Source organism: Phoenix dactylifera, chromosome 4, assembly GCF_051530095.1.
Source record: "Phoenix dactylifera cultivar Ajwa chromosome 4, Ajwa_hap1_PhDact_Kaust_v1.1, whole genome shotgun sequence".
NCBI lineage: Eukaryota > Viridiplantae > Streptophyta > Magnoliopsida > Arecales > Arecaceae > Phoenix > Phoenix dactylifera.
The window spans coordinates 44,575,072-44,596,109 of NC_143193.1; the positions used below are offsets into that span (position 1 = coordinate 44,575,072).

General features: G+C 36.1%; 1 long non-coding RNA gene across 3 annotated transcripts; it reads right to left on the reverse strand.

The window, feature by feature from the left end:
• Positions 1-991: 991 nt before the first annotated feature.
• On the reverse strand, positions 992-20,823 carry LOC148714097 (uncharacterized). Of its 3 annotated transcripts, none has more exons than XR_016400290.1 (3): positions 20,703-20,823; positions 6,054-6,179; positions 992-1,655 (listed from the first exon to the last, which is right to left on the reverse strand). It is a non-coding gene; the product is annotated as an uncharacterized LOC148714097 (long non-coding RNA). The 3 variants fall into 3 exon arrangements; XR_016400291.1 differs by lacking the exon at positions 20,703-20,823 and adding an exon at positions 19,411-19,531; XR_016400292.1 differs by lacking the exon at positions 20,703-20,823 and adding an exon at positions 19,114-19,328.
• Positions 20,824-21,038: the final 215 nt, after the last annotated feature.

Genomic DNA, 21,038 nt, shown 5'->3' on the forward strand with positions numbered 1-21,038 from the left:
TGATTAAAATTTTAAAAGAAGAAAGACAGAAAAGTCATAGAAGATATATTTGGCACGTAGAAGGTACAAACTATTTTGGGGAAGTCATATATTCAGATATCAGCTTTTGGGAATGAATAACAGATTTGTCAGCAGCATCTCAAAGTACGTAGAAGGTGCAAACTACTCCAGAATGAAGAACAGATTTGTCAGCAGCATGGTGCAAACTATTCCAGATTCCCATGAAGGTACTGTCCCAAATTGATCCTCAAAAACCTGAATTCTACTGAAATCACATAAGAGAATAAAATCAGGGGTTCTGGAAAGCTAATCGTCCAAATAACGGTAGCATGGAGTATCATAGTACACAGTTCACGTAAAGGCATATTATGTATTTTCTTTCATTTTCAAATATCTTGGTAATCCATGGACTTGCGAGGCTGCTATCTGTTGAGGGATGCTTTCCTGGGCAACTCATCTTCAGATTATTGACGTCGATAAATGTTGTATTTATAATGGCAAATGCACTAAGGCAATGAGTGAAGCTCTGACCTTGGTTAATCAGAAATATAACAGATCAGTATATTCTGAAACAAGAAATACTCGAGTTTTGACAAACTCGGCAAGTTTTCGATAAGAGATTGCATAATCTTCTAACATCTATCTATACCATGTTTCCAGATAAGACCAAAGGATAAGCTATTACAATATTGAGGAGTTGTATAACGGAAATAAGAATCAAGCTCAGAAACTCATAAGAAACACATTGGACCAAACAAGCCATTGATGGCACAAGGCATTTGGACGAGTGGTGGTTTTTGACTTACCACAATACAATTACAGATGATGTAAAGTAAATACAAAAGTGGGAGCATCTCCACTATACGCTGATGTCAATACATCACCCGTCCTGATGAACCCAAAAGTGATTCCATGCCTCCAGAGATTTCTTTTGATACGAAAAGAAAGACAGTTTTCTGTGTGCGAAGTTGACGCACACATGCATCCACATGTTGAAGCTTGGTGGATGTGCCATGCAGATACGTGTTGGTCCCAAATGCAAGGACTGCAAAGAATTCTCAACATTCCATCTACCAGCTGAGCTTCCGGTAACCATGAAGAATTTCTTCGGGACTCTAATGTTCCATTGGGGCAGCATCAGTTTCAGATAAAGGTGCTGCAAAAGGGAAAAAAATAACATAAACCTGTCAGGAAGCCCTGCATAGTTTGTGAAGAAGCAGGATGAGAGGTGATCAAATAAGCAATATTTTGGAGACATTTACATGCCCATATATACAAATCCATTCATCAGCATAAAATTCCAAACAAAATGAGAGGGGTCCATGAAGAAAAATGTTTTGTGAAATAATACGTCCCAAGCAAGACGCACGTGCACGTGAAGAGAAACAGAGAAAGAACCAACCGGAGTGAGGAAGGGAGAGAGAACCATGACTTTAGAACTGAAGCGTGGGTGGTTGATATAGAGGACTATCTGCCCATCCAGGAAACTGGTCTTGGTTTTTTGGAGTTTTGAAAAATTCTAATCTCTTTCTCCTCTCACCTTCATAGTATAGATTGATTGCAGCATTTGCTCTAATACTATTTACTTCTTCAGTGAGCTCTGATATTGACTTCTGCATTGCTGGAATAGCTTCCTTTAGTTGATTGATGAGGCCCTACGTTGCAGACAGAGTAATATCAGGAAGTAGTCAAACTATAGAAACATAAGGCATAAAATGGCTTGAATTTCCAGCACAAAGATAACAACAACGTAAGATGAAGCAAGGATGACACGTACAATTTTAAATATCATTAGGGCAATCTTCCATAATATAAATGCATATATATAGGATGATATGTATGATGTGCATTTTTAACCCTCCTAGGAACCCTGATTGTTGGGACCATAACTGGGTTGTACCTTTTCTATGTACATATAAGACAAGGACACTACATATTTTGGAGATTACGTCTGAAACGGCAGTGTGCATCCCATTCTGCAAGGTTTTGTGGTGAAAATTGGTTATGATCATGGACTACAAAGGATGAAATCAACTTAAAGTAAAATTCATGGCGAGCACTCACATATGCATATGATTAACCACCTAAATCGAAAATCCATCAAGTACCTAGAAATTTAAACTCAAATGTTTGGTAGTTATTTTCTTGTCTAGAAGCAGAAATAGGGTAACAAAATGATTAGTTGTCATTAAAATAGCCACATGATCATGATCCAATTTGCAACATATACAGATCAAATTCCAGCGAGTATTGATGTTCTGAGCCATAAATTATAATAAATCACTGCACCTTACCAATAAAATCATTCAGCATGTCCACTTGAGGCATAGGTAAGAAATTTCCAATCTTGCCACTTCAATAATATAATGCTGTAGATCTTGATCAATAGCGTAAATTTTTTTATTTAAATAGCCTTTCATGCACTTTGCACTGATTTACTGGCTCGATAGCAGCTAGCACATGTACAATCATATAATGAAGTTATCTCAGCTCAAGTAATAGTTGACGAGGCAATATTGCAGACAAGGCAAGACATTGCTGTAATCCAGTTGCATATAACAATCAATGTTACCCTAACAATCCATAATTTAGGTTTCTTGACATTATGTGACAGCTTTTGGCACTTCTATACAAAATTCATAATTCCAACACTAAATTCACCGAAGCTTTTATCAATGTCGCAAAGCAACTTGTCCAACTTGTACACTTAAGAGCGAACTCATCCTTGTGTCATATTTCCTAAAGGTTTCTGCATTGGAATTTTTTGAACACCTTGACACTTGACATCCATGTCACGTGTCCGTGTAAACATTGAGGATAATCATCTTTATGATATAAGCAAATGTCTCTGCATAAATATTACAATCCAACTTGAAAAATATTACAAGTAAGAATCAAACCTTATATCACATAACGACTTACAACAGTACTCATATCAGCAATCAAATGGTGAGAAAATATTGCATTCTCTTGAATATTTTCTGGACAGAGCCAAGATTATGTGAATGTTGCCTAGTATCTCTATTTTCTCCACAGCAAGCCAAAGAGACCGAAGCACCACAGAATTAGGGAAACTAATAATAGTTAACAAATGAAATCTAAATGATTTAATTTATTATTGTGCATAGAGCACTATAATTTTATGACTGACAGTTACAAGGAAACTAATAAAAGGTGATCTGAATTTTTTTTAGTAAGTCTAGTGACTTGTAATCAAGGTTTAGAGATTCGTGTACCATGCCCATGCCAATCAGGGGCAGTATAGCATGCATATGATAATGTATATGGCATGTATGAAAATCTATAATAAAATTCACAACTAGTACGCTAAGCTACTTCTCTTTATTCAACTTATTTTACCCATCAACCCACTTCAGTTGTTTTATGCTAGTATATAGACAACTTGTAGACACATAAATGTGGCTTTAGACTAATATATAATACTTTAAGATCAAAAATCACTCTACCAATTGTCTGCCATTTAACATGTGCACTGTTCAGCTTCAAGTTATTCATTATACAGATTAACTTTACAAACCTATGGTACACATCATGGTTTGCCGAACCATTCTGTACCGGGCCGGTATGGACCGGTTCGGCCTGGAACCGGTATCCGGACAGCGTGAATACCGATTCCAGCTGTCTGGGTACCGGCTCCAGCTGTTTTCAGGCTGGTACCGATCGGTACGCATGCGTATCGGCCCGTACCGGTGCGAACCGGCCGGTTCGCACCGGTACCTTTTTTTTTCAACCACAACGCGCGCGCTGTGGTGTGAGAGTGCGTGGCTCGAAAGGGCCATGCGCTCCCTCGAGGCAGAGCGCCCGGCGCGAGCACAGGGCCACATGCTCGCGCGCGGTTCCCCCCATGTGTTTCCACGCTCGACGCGATTTCACGGCGCATGGGTGCGATTTTCCATGCTGGGAATCGCCCTGTGCGGGTCATAAATGCCACAAAGTGGCATTTGGACAACTCTACCGCGTCGGCGTGTGGACGCGGACGCAAACCAAAAAATAAAAATTTCCGCACGCGTCCATGAACCTAAATAAAAAATATATATAAACAAAAACCGGTTCGTACCGGACCGGTTCCGGTACGAACTGGTCTCTAACCGGTCTGGTAGGCGACCGCTACGCCTGCCGGTACCAATTCAGCGTACCTTGGTACACACAAACACAAATAAGTTTAAACATTCATGCTAAGAACTACCTGAAACATGCAATTATTTATAGGTTACCAATACATTATAAGTGTAATATAAATACTATTAGTACTACGGGAATTCCATATATTGAAGTACATATACTATGGGATACCATTACATGCTATGGTACTATTTCCTAGATAATTATATTATCATTGTCATTCCATCCGTAGATGAAGTTTCCAAGTTCTCTTTAAACAAGCAATAAAAATACTTATAAAGAGTTCCAGGCAATTTAGAGAGAAAGAAAGTTTGTGCCACTATTTGTCAACCTATAAAAATATGTAACATGATGAAATGCATCAATTCAGGCCAGCAGATACAAATATAACGCTATGTCCCTTTACCACATTGATGAACTATCAGAAATGGTACAGATGGTAGATAAAATACAGCATGGACGAGCACCTTAACACTAAGTTATTATTCAATTGAAATATTACTAAATTAATAAACAAATTTGATTTGTCTATCAAAACAGACCAATGAGCAGTGGATTGTTCGTTTCTCTGTTTGGTTAATTCTTTACTTTTATACCTTAAAAGGAATAAATATCTACAGAGCAATTTGAAGCAAGAAGTATCTTCAAATGTACACATGCCGACATTCAACTGCAAATATAGCTAACAGGCATAGGCAGACCAAAGGCACGTGCAGCATGGGTCTTGCCTGGAACATGGACAATTTCAAAAACCAATAACACATTTAGGCCATGTTCAGGCAGCCATTTACCAAGCTTATAACCCGAAAAACTAAAGCTCAAAACCAGTCTCCACCACTATCTTGCCACAATCACAGTGCTAGGCATGATTTAACTTGAGATTAGAGTTTAGATACAAGTAGACAAGAGCTAGATATGCCCTGGCTCATAATTAAACCTATTTGTAGTCTTTGGCTCAAAGCCATAAACAATAATGTAACTTGAAGAAGAGAATTTGTAAGAATAAAATCCTAAAGCCAGTTAAATTTATCATTCTATTCCTCGCACTGCAAACAAATGCAATAATGGGTAATGTAGTAAGTAATACGATTAAACATACTATTATGCTTAGCACTAGAAGCACTAGAAGATGAAAAATCATCTTTCAAATATATTGTCAACATAAAAACAACATCAACATATTAATTGAAGTAATATTATCTTCATTTAGATTCATTAGGTCCATGACCCCTTCTTTATGAGTTTATATTATCTGTTAATCAAATATATTCTTATCATATCAAAGTAAGGCCTAAAAAGGGAAAGAAAAAAAATAATATCCCTTCAATCCTGCAGACAATAAAAAAGAAACAAACAAAGAAAGAAAGAGCAATTAAACCACCTCCAAGATTATCCGCATAAACAAATAACCAAGGATCCTTCTTTTCTATACACAACTTTTCTTCAAGGAAAATTCTGCCAATAGCTAGGTATCTAAGAAGGCTGAACCTTAGCGTTGAAGCAAGATTTGGTACTAACTTCAAAAATAGACAACCATCAAAAAACTAGTTTTGGCTATTAGTTTTCTTTCTTCTCAGCTTCAGTGCTTCATGTTCTTAGATTCTTATGAGGATGAACCTCAACTTCCTACCACATCGAACTCACAACCCAGTAGACACAAAAGCAACTTCATGAACAATAATGGCTTGAAGAAGAATGATGAAAACTCCTCGCACACCAAAGACAGAAGAAGCTGCTTGCCGAATTTCTTTAGCACAGTATATTGCATGCTGTATATTTCCTGACAGTTCTTTTTCTTTTTGGATCAAAGAAAATAAGCTTAGCCTAATCAATCATTCATACAATCAAAAACTCAATGGCAGCTAAAACAAGCTATGAATAAGATAACTGCCATGGAAGTATTGCCGAACCTGTATGCTAACTAAATGTTGCCGATGTTCTGCAAGGTTTGCAACCAATGACTCAGCATGATCACTAGTATTGGTGTCTGATGTACTATGAAGTAGTTCCGGGCCCTCACCTTCATTAGCCTTAGCCTATAATACCAACAAATGAATAGCAATATCTTGAGTCACCAAAAATAGAATATATTATGGAAGAAATTAATTATGTATTAGGTCAGCCTCCAATAAAAGTATGAACATGATCTAAAATGCAATAAGAATATCGAACAAAAGAAGGCTAGGTTATTGAATAACATGTGACAGAATCCCATGATATACATATGTTGCCCAGTAGATACAACCCAAGAGGGGGGGTGAATTGGGTCTTTCAAAACTTTTATGCTACTTCTAAAACTTTTTGATTAACTATGCTAAGTTGTATAGATGCACAGTGAAAGTTAAACTTAGCAAGGGTTTGATGTATAGACTTCGACTTGATTAAATATGCTTGCAACTAAAGGATGTGCGGATAAGAATTAAGCAAGCAATTTATCTAAGTAAGTAAGTGTGTTAGTTAGACAATAACTAGAGGCATTACAAACACAAAGGACATATAGTGGTTCGGTGCACCCCAGCACCTACATCCACTCCCCAAGACCTCTTGGGAATTTCACTATAATCCTACCGATTACAGCCGGTTGTTTTACAAGCTCACAACCCAACTTGTTGTTTTACGAGCGCACAACGAACTCGGTCGGTTTTCCCAGGCTCACCGACTAGAACCACTCCGATTGTTTTCCCGGGCTCACAATCAAACCCTTACACGTTGGTTTTACCCTCGGCTCACCAACAAACCTAAACCCCGTTGGTTTTCCCTTTGGCTCACCAACAAACCTTACACCGTTGGTTTTCCCTTTGGCTCACCAACAAACCTTTACCCCTTGATTCAATCCCGTGATTGAATCAAGTTACAAGATATTATAACAAAGTTTAAGATAAATCAAAGCTTCTTAAACAAGCAAATATAACACTATAAGCAAATAGAGTAAAGTGAAGTCCTCAAACGAGTTTGGAAGATGAAGGAGCTCGACTTCTTCTTTACTTGACCCTCTTCTGATTTGGCACGAAGTGGAGGATCACTGAGGCAGCACACGGATGGAGAGGAAGCTTTGGGATTCACTTGGATGCTCTTCTTCCCTCTATTTCACTTTGAATGGCCCTTTTGTGCTTTTGGGAGATTTCCCTTGTAATCTGTTTGGAATCTCTTCCCTAAAAGTTCTCTCCCACTTCCATGAGTTCTCCCCTAGCTCTCTTCTTGTTTTTATAGCTTTAGATGGAGTGGAAACAAGAATATAGCCGTTAGAGACAAAAATATAGCCGTTGGAACCAGTCTGCACCTCCTGACAATATTACCGTTGGGATCGGAGTCGACTCGCGCGATCAGGAGTCGACTCGGCTGTAGCGGGAGTCGACTCAAGCTTTTCCGGAGTCGACTCGGCAACTGTTCCAAATTTGAATTTTGTCCACTCGAGTCGACTCGACTATCCTGGGAGTCGACTCGAATCCCAGAGTCCGAACTCCCGATCCTCTGTCTTTTGGCTCGTCCAGTCTTGGAGTCGACTCGAACTTCCTTGGAGTCGACTCGGCTCTCAGTTTTCGAAAGTTGGTCTTCTGCCATCTTAGTGTAGTGCTGCCTTGGAGTCGACTCGAGCTGTCTGGGAGTCGACTCGAATCTCAGAGTCGGAAAACTGATCCTCTGTATTTTGGAGCCGCGCTGCCTTGGAGTCGACTCGACTTGTCTTGGAGTCGACTCGCCTCTCAGAGACGAAAATACCGTCTTCTGTCTTGGGGTTGCGCTGTCTTTGGAGTCGACTCGGACTTTGTGGGAGTCGACTCGAATCTCAGTGTCCAAAAAACTGCTTCTCTGAGTTTTCCCTTGTGTACCACTGAGAGTCGACTCTCGCTTTCTTTGGAGTCGACCCGACAACCATTGGAGTCGACTCGCATTCCTCAGGAGTCGACTCGAATCTCAGGGTCGAAAATCCCTCTCTGACTTTTCTGCCTTTTACACCCTGGAGTCGACTCGTTCTACTCTCGAGTTGACTCGCCAAGCATTGGAGTCGACTCGAATTCCTCAGGAGTCGACTCGAAGACTATTCTTTTAAATTTTCCTTGAATTTGCTCCTCCAATTTGAATCTTTTGAACTTGAGACTTGGGCCAATAACTTGTAGCTTTCTTCCAACTTTTCTTGAGTGCTTTTAGAGGCCTTCTTGTGTTCTTCCAACTTGCTATGTTCCTTGCAACATAAATATCTTTCTCCTTGCAACATAAACATTAGTATCTATACTTCAAGGTTTTGTGATCATCAAAATCAATCTATGAATCAATCTTTGGGTCATCAATCTCCCCCTTTTTGATGATGACAAAACTTGGAGTATATGCAATATAAAAGATATTGTTTTCTAGAAGTAATACATAGCTAAGTTGCATGAAGTAGAAAACATATATATTTGAAACATACTTCATGATACTGCTTTAGATTCAATCAGCTTAACACAATCAATTTAAGCTGATTTGTACTCAATACAAAAAGCATTATAAGCATATACTTAAATATTTCTCCCCCTTTTTGACAACATCAAAAAAAAATAGGGAAACATTAAGCACAAATATTTCTTTTCCTTATTGTACTCTGATTTGAATGTTGAATTATTGCAAGAATATGAATCATATAACTCAAGGCAATAATATTGGAATCAGATTAGTGAGCACAGATCAGAGCCAATTAAGATAATTTCAGAGCAGAACACATTGAATGTGATTTCAAGAAGTTTTCTAATTTGATACCACAGATAGTTTTCTAATCAAGTGTGGGTGGAATCTCTCTTAGGTTAATTCAAGAAGTACCACAAATGATATTCAATGAAAAGCACGAATGGAAGTCTAACATCTCTTCAATAATAAGTATGAAAGCTTGTTCATTTAAGATCTTTTGCCCAATCTATTAAGTGTTTTATCAACAGGAGAGCAATTTAATTAATTTTCAGAGTAACAGGTCAAAACCTATATATGTAAAAGACACATCATCATGTTGGGTCATTAATTCTTAATGACTTCAAAGGTTCTTTATAATAATAAGTGCATTTGAGCACAAATACCAAATTATGAAATCATGCAATTTGTGATACATCTTAGAGCTCTTTTAAAGACTTTCTTTTATTCCTTTAGAAAATAAGCACAATTTGATACATAAAATAATGAATTGGCACAAAATAGAAGTTCTAAAGAGTAAGCCAATTAAAACTCATTAGTGAGGTTCAAAATAGATTTTCTAAGAGATACTCAAGAAAATTTAATACATTGTTCTCCTCCTTTTTCATTAAATTAGAGGCTCTTAAGATTTGCAATTTGGTTCAAGAGTGATGCATGAGATATACTAACCAAATAACACGCCTCAAGGTGTATCATAAAGATTTTCAGATTTAAATTTCAGATGATACATATTGGAGAGTATTAGAATCACTTTTCATTTAGTATTCTTTCTCTCTCCTTTAGTTATAGATTTATGTGATTAAGTTCCATAAGACCTCTCCTTCTGAAATTTTCTTTCTCCCCCTCAATTGATCATTCCATTTAAGAGTTTAGAATCCTAAGATAATGTTCAATAAAATTGTCAATCTCAAAAATATATTTTCTATAAGTTTCAGCTTATTTTCATAAGACTCAAGGTTTGAGATAAGACAACCTTTATAGAACTCATCTCAAGGTAATTTAAAGCATGTCTTGCAATATAAGGAAGTTCATAAAAATCAATCCATAAGATTTAAGGTATACATCAAATTGAAGTAACTTTAGGATAAGATACTGAATATCTAAAGCTCCCCCTCAAAAGATGCGTACTTCTTTAATCATTCTTAATTGTTGAATTTCAGACTTTAGTGATAAACGTGAATAACACTAAAATTCTGTAATATCAAGAATGTAGAGTAATCTAGTATTATTTCAAAATTTGTAGTAATTACTCTTTCTAATCCTTTACGAACAAGTTATGCTTTCTCATAATCTTAGAGAAAATGTGTAGAAATATTAATCAGAAAATGATTCATTTGAAGCTTAGTTTCTTTCAACCGCATTTACATTTTCTTTCTTTTAGAATCATTTGAGTGAGCTGAAATATTTCTAGCTTTAAGATCATTCACTCTATTGATAGAAGTGTTTAATAATGTAGGGGAGAAAAACATATAGATGATTATTGAAATATATATATTTTTAGAACTCAATTTCTTAATCATAGTTTTTCACCAATGTATTCATGAAACACAATAAATCTTTTTAATATCAAAATAAAATCATATATTTAGAAATTTTTGTTTGCAATCAAGATCATCGAAAAACACATCATTTGGACCAATATTAGTACACTTTGAAGATAAGAAATGATATGTTTCGGATGCGTATCGGAGCAATCAACCAAAGGCATCAGAATTAATTCTGTTTTTCTTACATTAAGATTTTATTTAGAAATCATATTGAGTTTAAGCTTGTATACAAAATCAGATTCTGAATTACATAGGATTTTCAATTGAGGCTTTCAAAATCATAATTTGAGATATGTATCTTCCACATTATAGCTCATCTTAAATCATTACGATTGAAAATACATATTTCAAACATATAAGAGCATATTCAGAATCTTTGTATTAAATGTTGAGTTTTGGTACGAATTTGAACATTATATACCAAATTTAGGCAAGTTGAAGGATAGATCAAGATTAATTCATTCTGCCTAAATAGAGATATCTTTCTCTTCTCCTTTTTACAAATTTATTTAACTTTCAGATTTTAAAGATGATTGTGAACGACAAATCTGAAATTTCTTTTCAATAGAACCAAACAAAAGATGTTATGTAGCAATTCAAACATTCAAACAAATTGTCCAAGGATGAAGCATTACAAAACATTGAGAACCAATAAATCAAGACATCATACCATATGCAAAATAAATCATGTGTTAAATCATGCATTAAAATATTAAGAACAAGCATGTCAAGGATCCAAATCAATATTTTTCAAATAAACTCCCCCTATTTAAATATAATCTTGCAATGATTTTATCCTTAAAGTGTGTTTTCAAGTGATTAAAAAAAATTGACTTAATTCTACTTTCATTAACTTTGTCTTTCATTTATAACTTTCTTATGCTCTATACTCTATTTGCTCCCTATCCGGTGGAGTTGGAAGGGGCACGAGGTACTACCACTAGCCTCCCTCTTGTGCCGTCCCTAATATGCCCTACACCGAATAGTTGGGTCAAATAGTGCCGGGTACTACCACTAGCCTCCCCATTGGCACCATCCCTATGATGAGCAATATAGAAAATTTATAAAGTTCACTTCAAACTATTCCTGTTTAAGTGTAATTAATTACGAATTTTATCCCTTCCAAATGTGCCGAATATATTATGCTTGTTTTGCTTTTCCTTAAGATTGGGGTATTTGCCTCTACTTGGATTTTACTTCTCTTGAATAATATCCATTTTCTTTTATTTATCTCTCTCTCTTTTTGTTATTCTCAAGTAATTTACACGAAAGAGCAGAATAAAGAATTTATCTTGTGTATCATTTATATGTGTATCATGCAAACAACATTTTCATTATGCTCATGGATTCATAACTTCTCATAAGTTATTTTACATCAAAATTTTAAGCATATACTTGTGTATTTCATGGTTATGACATATGCAAAGATATATTCTAGTTTTGGCAAACCATGAAACACTCTCTAAAAGTACAATTCAATCAATTATAGACATGATATCAAAAATTAATAATTAAAGACTTTAATCATGTCGTAATAAGACTTAAGTTATTGACTTTGCTCAATTAATTTATGAGAGAAGTATCTAGAATTACCATTTCATTCTGCATTCTTCAGTCAAATACCTACTAGATTTCTTATGTATGAACTTTTGGCTGAAGAAGGTCCTCTCTCTTGTTTGCATGTGAATGTTTATTGTATCTTACATGGAGATATCCTTCAAGTTGAGATCTCTCATTTTCTTGCTCAAGGATCCTGCATTATTAACAAACTCCTTTTCTTTCTTGAAAGGAGGTCATTAGTTTCTTCAAGATACAAAACATTCAACCAACATATTTTTATTTAAACTAGATGACTCAATCATAAGATATGACAATAATCAAATGTTGAATCACTTTACTCAAGAGATTGCCTAAATATAAGCAAGCACATTTCACTTGAACTAAAGAGATAGTTTCATTAACCAAGATAGTTCAAGGACAAGCATGTGAGGCAATAGAAGATTTATCAAGGTCAATTCAATTTCTTATTTTCAAAAATAATTTAGTTTAGATTCTATTTGTTTAAGATAATTATCAATAAGATATTTTAGCTAAGTTTTAATCAATTTTATCTTAAACAGTTGTTTCTATCAGAAATTCAGATTATGATTTATTTGTTATCAATAAAATAAGATTCATTAAAGTTAGATTGAAGTCTTGCCCAAGTGCACATAATGAGCATACATTCTGGTCTATTAGCTGTATGATGAAATAATTATTCTATCAATCTTCAATACAACTTTAAACAATAGATCTACTTTGCTCATCCTATTCAAATTCTACAAGATGGGGTCTTAGATGTACCTTCTTCATGCCAATCTTCTATAAGAGTGTTCTTGTGGACTAACATTGGTCAATGAAGATCCCCTTTCTTGTTTGTCTTAATTTGGAGTTTGAGAGAAGATGTTAATTCATTCATCACACATATTTCAAACTCACCTTACATGAGCTAAGTAAAATCTTCATATAACTCTTCATTAGTAGAACCAAAACTGATGTCATCAATGCATTCTTTGAGCAAATAAAATATTACAAATTCTTCTTTTTGATCCATAGATTTATCACTATTGCTTTCTATCAAAAAATTTACTTAAGCTTTTATATATTAAGTTTTTGATGCTTGTATCAAATCTCATATTGCTTTATCATATATGTAATGTGTATTTTTAAGTATGGTGGTTATTTTACATAGATCTCCTTTTTAATGAAATAACCACACAAGAGTGTGTTCTACACATTCATTTGATAGAAAATAACGCTCGTAAAGCAAATAAATGATAAAGGTGATTTTTACTTCTAATTATGCAAGAATCTTATCAAGATCTATTTTATCTTTTCTTAATTTAGTCTTTTAATAGTCAAAAATTTTTTTTATTAAGAGCATATCTGAAAAATCCAATTTGGTTCTAATTATTAACAAGTTTTTCAGATTGTTATATGTAAAAGATTAACCATATAATTTTAGTATCTTGATAATAAATCACTAGTCTCATAAAGAATCAAAATGAATTGATACTTCTACAACTAGAATCTTTTCATGAATGCTCTATATGCATTGCTTGATGAATGATATCCAAGAATAGAAATATCTTTATCAGATTTGGCATTATTTTCATAAGAGCATATCAAGCATAACATGTACGACTGAAAAGGATATGCAATGGTTCATTTTCCATTTTTCAGAAGATCAAAATTTTCATCAAAAATAGATTTAATAGAAGTCATATGTATGACAAGCAGTGATGATAGTCTTTTAAATAGATGACTATCATACATAATTGTCTTTTTCATTTCTTCAAGAATTCTATTAATTCTATTTTACTTATGGTGTCCTTGGTGCTGAAATCATTGGATTTAATATTATTTTCTGTATAACTTTTATCAGGATTTTGGTTTTCAACACTGTGTCATGATTCTTCACAGTTTGGAAACCTTTTTCATTTGAAACACTTTTACAGGATTTAGCAAATACAGAAAATACTTCAGTTTTATTTGCCAAGAACAAATCCAATGTAAGCTTTTGAAAACTCAGTGATAGAAACAACATCTTTAGATTTAGAAATTGATTCTTGTTTGTTTCCTTAGTTAACATGCATAGCAAACTTTGACCTTTCAGAAGATACTCTAAGTAAGCCAATGCCAAAGTCTTTTGAAATTAAATCCATACTCGCATGAGTTGATATTATATGCCAAAGATGGTTTCTTTAATCTTGGTATTTATAGTGCAATATTCAAAGGCATACCAAGTACACATTTTCATATCTATGATCAATAAACAATAATGCCATGGATAAAAGCTCTCAATCAAGCATATAGAGAATTCATAGAGTTAATCTTAATAAATTGATTAATCATCTAGCAACTTATCCAACAATAAGTAAAGTATAATATAGAAAGATGGAGAAATTTGAAGTTATTTCTTCTATTTTAATTATTTTTCTTGATTACATTTAAGTTTTATTCTTTAATATATGTCTAGAGCACCCAATGTCCAATTTAACATCTTTTGTTGGAGCCTTGAGTGCTAGACACACCTGCAGAAAATATTTAGATTTTCAACTTAGGAACCCAAGCTCTTTTGGGTCCTTGCAGGTTAGCTATTATTGTTCCTTTTGGAACCCATATTTTCTTAATAGCTATTTTGTCCATAGGCTTGCAGATTTTTGGACTACAAGAAGTGTATTTCTGCATCTTCTTATTAAATTTAACAAACATGGATTTAACATGAGTGGTAGATAATCCTTCAGTTTTCTGTTTTTGCCTTTTAGGTTTATCAAATTTGTAATGTACAGATTTAGGAACAGAAGAGATTTTGCATAACCTTTGTTCCTGTTTATCAGCATTATAAGAATCTATTTTAAAATGATTAGAAACTGTTTTAACAAACATATTCTTGAAAGATTTTTGGGTGTACCAAGGTTGACATCCCAATCCAATATTATCAAATTCAGCTCTTTGATTATTTATCATTAGATTCAACTTTTCAGAGCTCAAAGTAAATCTTTCAACAACAGGTTTTAATTTGTCAACTTCTTTAGTTAATCTTTTGTTATCTTCTGAAAGCAATTCATTATTTTTCTTAAGTTTATCATGGCTTTCAGTGAGAAGTTGGTTTTTCTGATTTAGTTCTTGATTTTCTTTAATTAAGATTTCAGTTTTACTAGTTAGTTTCAGTTTTTCATCTATTAGAATTTGATTTTCATTCTTCAAGTTCTTGTTCTTACAAACAAGTTTCTTATATTCTAAATACAAATCAGAAAAGGCATCGTGGAGTTCATCAAATGTAAAATTGCTTTCAGTTCCAGCATGTACCTCATGTGCCACCAAGCATGGATTTTCAATATGATACTGCTCTCCTTCTACACATGATGTTTCAGATTTGTTAGTGCATTCATATTTGTCTTCAAGCATATTCCATATTCCTTTAGCAGTCATGCAAGAAGATATGCAATTAAACTCATTCCTATCTAATGCACAATATAAAAGGTTCATGGCATCAGCATTCAATTGTGCTAAATCCTTTTCATTAAAAGTTTGAGAGAGTGTGTGAAGATCATTTATTATGATTTTCCATAAATAATAGTTTTGTGATTGAATAAAGATGCGCATGCGTATTTTCCAATGTGTATAGTTTATGCCATTAAATAGTGGTGGTGTATCAATTGATTGTCCTTCTCCTAGAAAACTATCTATTTGAGTTGTCATGATCTTTGGCTCTAGTCGGTTAAGACTACAAATAATATTTGAGCACCTGCTCTGATACCACTTGTTGCCCAGTAGATACAACCCAAGAGGGGGGGTGAATTGGGTCTTTCAAAACTTTTATGCTACTTCTAAAACTTTTTGATTAACTATGCTAAGTTGTATAGATGCACAGTGAAAGTTAAACTTAGCAAGGGTTTGATGTATAGACTTCGACTTGATTAAATATGCTTGCAACTAAAGGATGTGCGGATAAGAATTAAGCAAGCAATTTATCTAAGTAAGTAAGTGTGTTAGTTAGACAATAACTAGAGGCATTACAAACACAAAGGACATATAGTGGTTCGGTGCACCCCAGCACCTACATCCACTCCCCAAGACCTCTTGGGAATTTCACTATAATCCTACCGATTACAGCCGGTTGTTTTACAAGCTCACAACCCAACTTGTTGTTTTACGAGCGCACAACGAACTCGGTCGGTTTTCCCAGGCTCACCGACTAGAACCACTCCGATTGTTTTCCCGGGCTCACAATCAAACCCTTACACGTTGGTTTTACCCTCGGCTCACCAACAAACCTAAACCCCGTTGGTTTTCCCTTTGGCTCACCAACAAACCTTACACCGTTGGTTTTTCCTTTGGCTCACCAACAAACCTTTACCCCTTGATTCAATCCCGTGATTGAATCAAGTTACAAGATATTATAACAAAGTTTAAGATAAATCAAAGCTTCTTAAACAAGCAAATATAACACTATAAGCAAATAGAGTAAAGTGAAGTCCTCAAACGAGTTTGGAAGATGAAGGAGCTCGACTTCTTCTTTACTTGACCCTCTTCTGATTTGGCACGAAGTGGAGGATCACTGAGGCAGCACACGGATGGAGAGGAAGCTTTGGGATTCACTTGGATGCTCTTCTTCCCTCTATTTCACTTTGAATGGCCCTTTTGTGCTTTTGGGAGATTTCCCTTGTAATCTGTTTGGAATCTCTTCCCTAAAAGTTCTCTCCCACTTCCATGAGTTCTCCCCTAGCTCTCTTCTTGTTTTTATAGCTTTAGATGGAGTGGAAACAAGAATATAGCCGTTAGAGACAAAAATATAGCCGTTGGAACCAGTCTGCACCTCCTGACAATATTACCGTTGGGATCGGAGTCGACTCGCGCGATCAGGAGTCGACTCGGCTGTAGCGGGAGTCGACTCAAGCTTTTCCGGAGTCGACTCGGCAACTGTTCCAAATTTGAATTTTGTCCACTCGAGTCGACTCGACTATCCTGGGAGTCGACTCGAATCCCAGAGTCCGAACTCCCGATCCTCTGTCTTTTGGCTCGTCTAGTCTTGGAGTCGACTCGAACTTCCTTGGAGTCGACTCGGCTCTCAGTTTTCGAAAGTTGGTCTTCTGCCATCTTAGTGTAGTGCTGCCTTGGAGTCGACTCGAGCTGTCTGGGAGTCGACTCGAATCTCAGAGTCGGAAAACTGATCCTCTGTATTTTGGAGCCGCGCTGCCTTGGAGTCGACTCGACTTGTCTTGGAGTCGACTCGCCTCTCAGAGACGAAAATACCGTCTTCTGTCTTGGGGTTGCGCTGTCTTTGGAGTCGACTCGGACTTTGTGGGAGTCGACTCGAATCTCAGTGTCCAAAAAACTGCTTCTCTGAGTTTTCCCTTGTGTACCACTGAGAGTCGACTCTCGCTTTCTTTGGAGTCGACCCGACAACCATTGGAGTCGACTCGCATTCCTCAGGAGTCGACTCGAATCTCAGGGTCGAAAATCCCTCTCTGACTTTTCTGCCTTTTACACCCTGGAGTCGACTCGTTCTACTCTCGAGTTGACTCGCCAAGCATTGGAGTCGACTCGAATTCCTCAGGAGTCGACTCGAAGACTATTCTTTTAAATTTTCCTTGAATTTGCTCCTCCAATTTGAATCTTTTGAACTTGAGACTTGGGCCAATAACTTGTAGCTTTCTTCCAACTTTTCTTGAGTGCTTTTAGAGGCCTTCTTGTGTTCTTCCAACTTGCTATGTTCCTTGCAACATAAATATCTTTCTCCTTGCAACATAAACATTAGTATCTATACTTCAAGGTTTTGTGATCATCAAAATCAATCTATGAATCAATCTTTGGGTCATCAACATATTCCCTATGGTACAATAAATATTTACAAAAAAAATCAATATCTAAAACAACCGCGGTGACCGATAAACTATTTATTGAAGGACTGATTAACAAGTATGTTACTAGCTTATTGGATGGCAAATAGAAGAATGGACAAATCAATTCACAATACAATTTTGTTAGATATACAAGAATTGATTTGTTAACATTGTTATTGTACTCCCTAAACTTTCCTTAGTCATTGTCAAACACACCCTTCAGAATTTATCTTCTAAAAAATTTTCTTCCTAGACATCTGTTACTTATTAATACTGATGCATTTATTAATATTTTATAAAAATTCAAGTTATTACCAGATGAACTATGGACATTTTGGATCTGAAAATGCATGGGCCAGAAAATCAAAATTTTAACACTAGATCAATTAAATCAATCCATCAATCAGACCAAACACTCTAGGAAACAAGATGTTAGGCATGATAAATTGAATTTTATATGAAGGAAAGAAAGGGTAAATTCAGCCCTTCTCATCCCCTTCTCTCCCCGTTAAACTCTCATTCTCTTTACTCTATTATCATTTTATCCTCTTTTAAAAGTTCCTCACTTAGCCTTGTTTACTGTTGTTAACAATAAAAGACTCAGATCACAAAAGATCTGAGTCAACATTCAAAAGAATCTTCAGCAAATTGTCATCAATTATTCCTGTTCTGATTTTCCTTTCTCCTTCTCAGCTAACCCTATTTGTTGCTAATTGCTGCTATTTTACAGCAGAAACTACAAATCTAAGAATGATCATAATCAGTTATGCAGTAACAGCCTCTCTGAAAGCTTCCTCTTGGCTCCACAGAAAAAACACAAACATTTGGGTCCAAAGCAAAATCTGATCCACCAACATGTCCATTTCATCCAAGATGTTGCAACTGCAAAAATCTACTAGTCAAGGACTTTATTGTGGCCTCAACCTTTTAGTTATTTTGTTGCAATTTTATTGCATATACTTTGTAATGAATCAGCTAATACTAAGGCATGCTACATTTCATAGCTCTATTTCTCACATCACAGAAAGGATGATAAGTACTACACTCTGGCTTTCTTGTTTCCAGTAGAAGTGTAGTATCATGCGAACATAGTATTATTTAAGCAGGAAAAAATAAATAAAAAATGAAAACAGAACACTCCAAAGTCCAAACATAGTTGATATCTATAATGCATTAAAAAATCATGTAATAATTATTAACTTTCATATTTATTGTTTTGAAAAGTAATAATATTTCATCCATTCATTACAACATTTTAAGGGCAAAACAAGTAAAGCTATTCCTATACAAATAACAAATCAGACATCATATTAGGGATGAATGGTAAGCGCATGCTTTATGTTTATCTTTTATTATATCAAAATTTATATAAAACATACCTCATTTTATATCATATGAATTAGCTGAATACTTAAGGGTCAACGAAGTGCTTTATAAAGACACATAAATTTCAGGCAAAGCTAAAATTCAAGATGATCCATCTGGTAGGTTTCTCCAAGTCTCAGATACACCGAACCTTCACAAACAAATCTTACCCCATAAAAGAACTTGAAGTTATTGACAGTTATGTCCAAAGATATTTAAAATGTTCTACACATGTATACAACCATGATGAAAAGAAGAAAAAAGATATCCAAGCCCATCAATTAAAGACCTTAAAACAAAGCTCACACAACTGATTCTTTCCACCTTTTTGCTTAGACAGACACTGTTGAAGATGTGTTGCAACTTCAATAGATAAACTAGAGGCTTGACATAAGATAAACAGTCAGTTGCAGAAAAGAGACCACACTATCAAAGGCATCATGTTCAATCTACATTAACCATTGACATTAGAGAGTAAAGAAAGCATTCCACCAGAATATAGAGAAAAACAACATTGTAAAAGAAAATTTCATCTCCAGCACACAAAGATTTTCATAATGTTGACAAATAAGTTTGATCTTCAAACACATGCCAGCTGATACTAATGTCTCCAGTAAAAAGCCAATCATGCAACCATAAGTCACCTACTGCAGATCCATGTTACAGCTTAATTTGCAGTACAGAACAACCTACCAAGTTAAGGGACTGTTTATGGATACGTTGTAAAGCATGAGACCAACGTCTGAGAATTTCGGCTATATCAACAGTGGGGTGAACCAAGGTCTGCCGTACCGGGTCCAGTAGGCATACCGGTTGCCTACCGGACCGGTACGGGCCGGTTCGTACCGTGCTCCGGGCGGTACGAACCGGGAAGCTCTTTCCCGCCGGAACCGGGGAAGAAGAAGAGAACCAGAGAGAGCGCGGGGAAGAGAGGGAGGGAGCCCACCTTCGGCCGCCATCGGAGAGCCGTGGAGGGGCGTCGGAGGCCGGTGGGGGGCGGCGAAGCCCAGCGGGGGACGGGGGAACCCGCGGGGGCGCTGCGGAGGCCGAGGCCGTGGCCGCGTCTTCGCAGTGCCCCCGCGGGTTTCCCCGTCCCCCGCCAGGCTCCGCCGCCCCCCACCGGCCTCCGACGCCCCTCCGCGGCTCTCCGATGGCGGCCGAAGGTGGGCTCCCTCCCTCTCTTCCCCGCGCTCTCTCTTTTTCTCCTCGTCTTCTTCGTCTCCGACAAGGAACCGGCCTGTACCGGTTTCCACGGCTCCGGCGTACCGGTAGCTGGCCGGACCGGTTTGTACCGGCCCATACCGGCCGGTACGGGCCGATTCGGCATGCGCTGGGGTGAACACTTCCACTTCTCTCATCTGCCCTAGAATGATTTTCATTTGTGCCTTGAAATTGAGGCAAATCCATTTGCTCCTGATTATCTATGTGTGGAGACATTCCACCAGTGCAAACTGATAGTACATCTGAATAAGAAACATGTGAACTGAGATCCATGACTGCAAGCAAAGATGTTCTAGAGATGCAGTACCTGATAAAAACAAATGAATGTAAGAAAACAAGCAATCTGTTCAAAAAATATTTTCTAGGAAATTTTATATTTCACCTATGTTCACCATGGGCTATCAAGTCCTCAATAGGGCCAGAAGCTAAATTTTTATGTTGACCTGCACACGAAAATAAACATCAAACATTCCTAGAGCAAGTCCGGTAAATGTGAACCATAGAAAGAGAGTTGGAAAAAAAATTAAGGTTTCCTTGACATTGTTAAAGTTTTAATAATTTATTTCAATGATAAAAAAAAATGGAGGCCTGGTAAAATAGCAAGATAAAGTAAAGTAAATGTGACCCACTCATAACATTTCTTTTATTAAGAATTCAAGCTTCCACATAAGACGATAATATCATGAAAACATTTTAAAAATAAGTATGCATGTTCCAC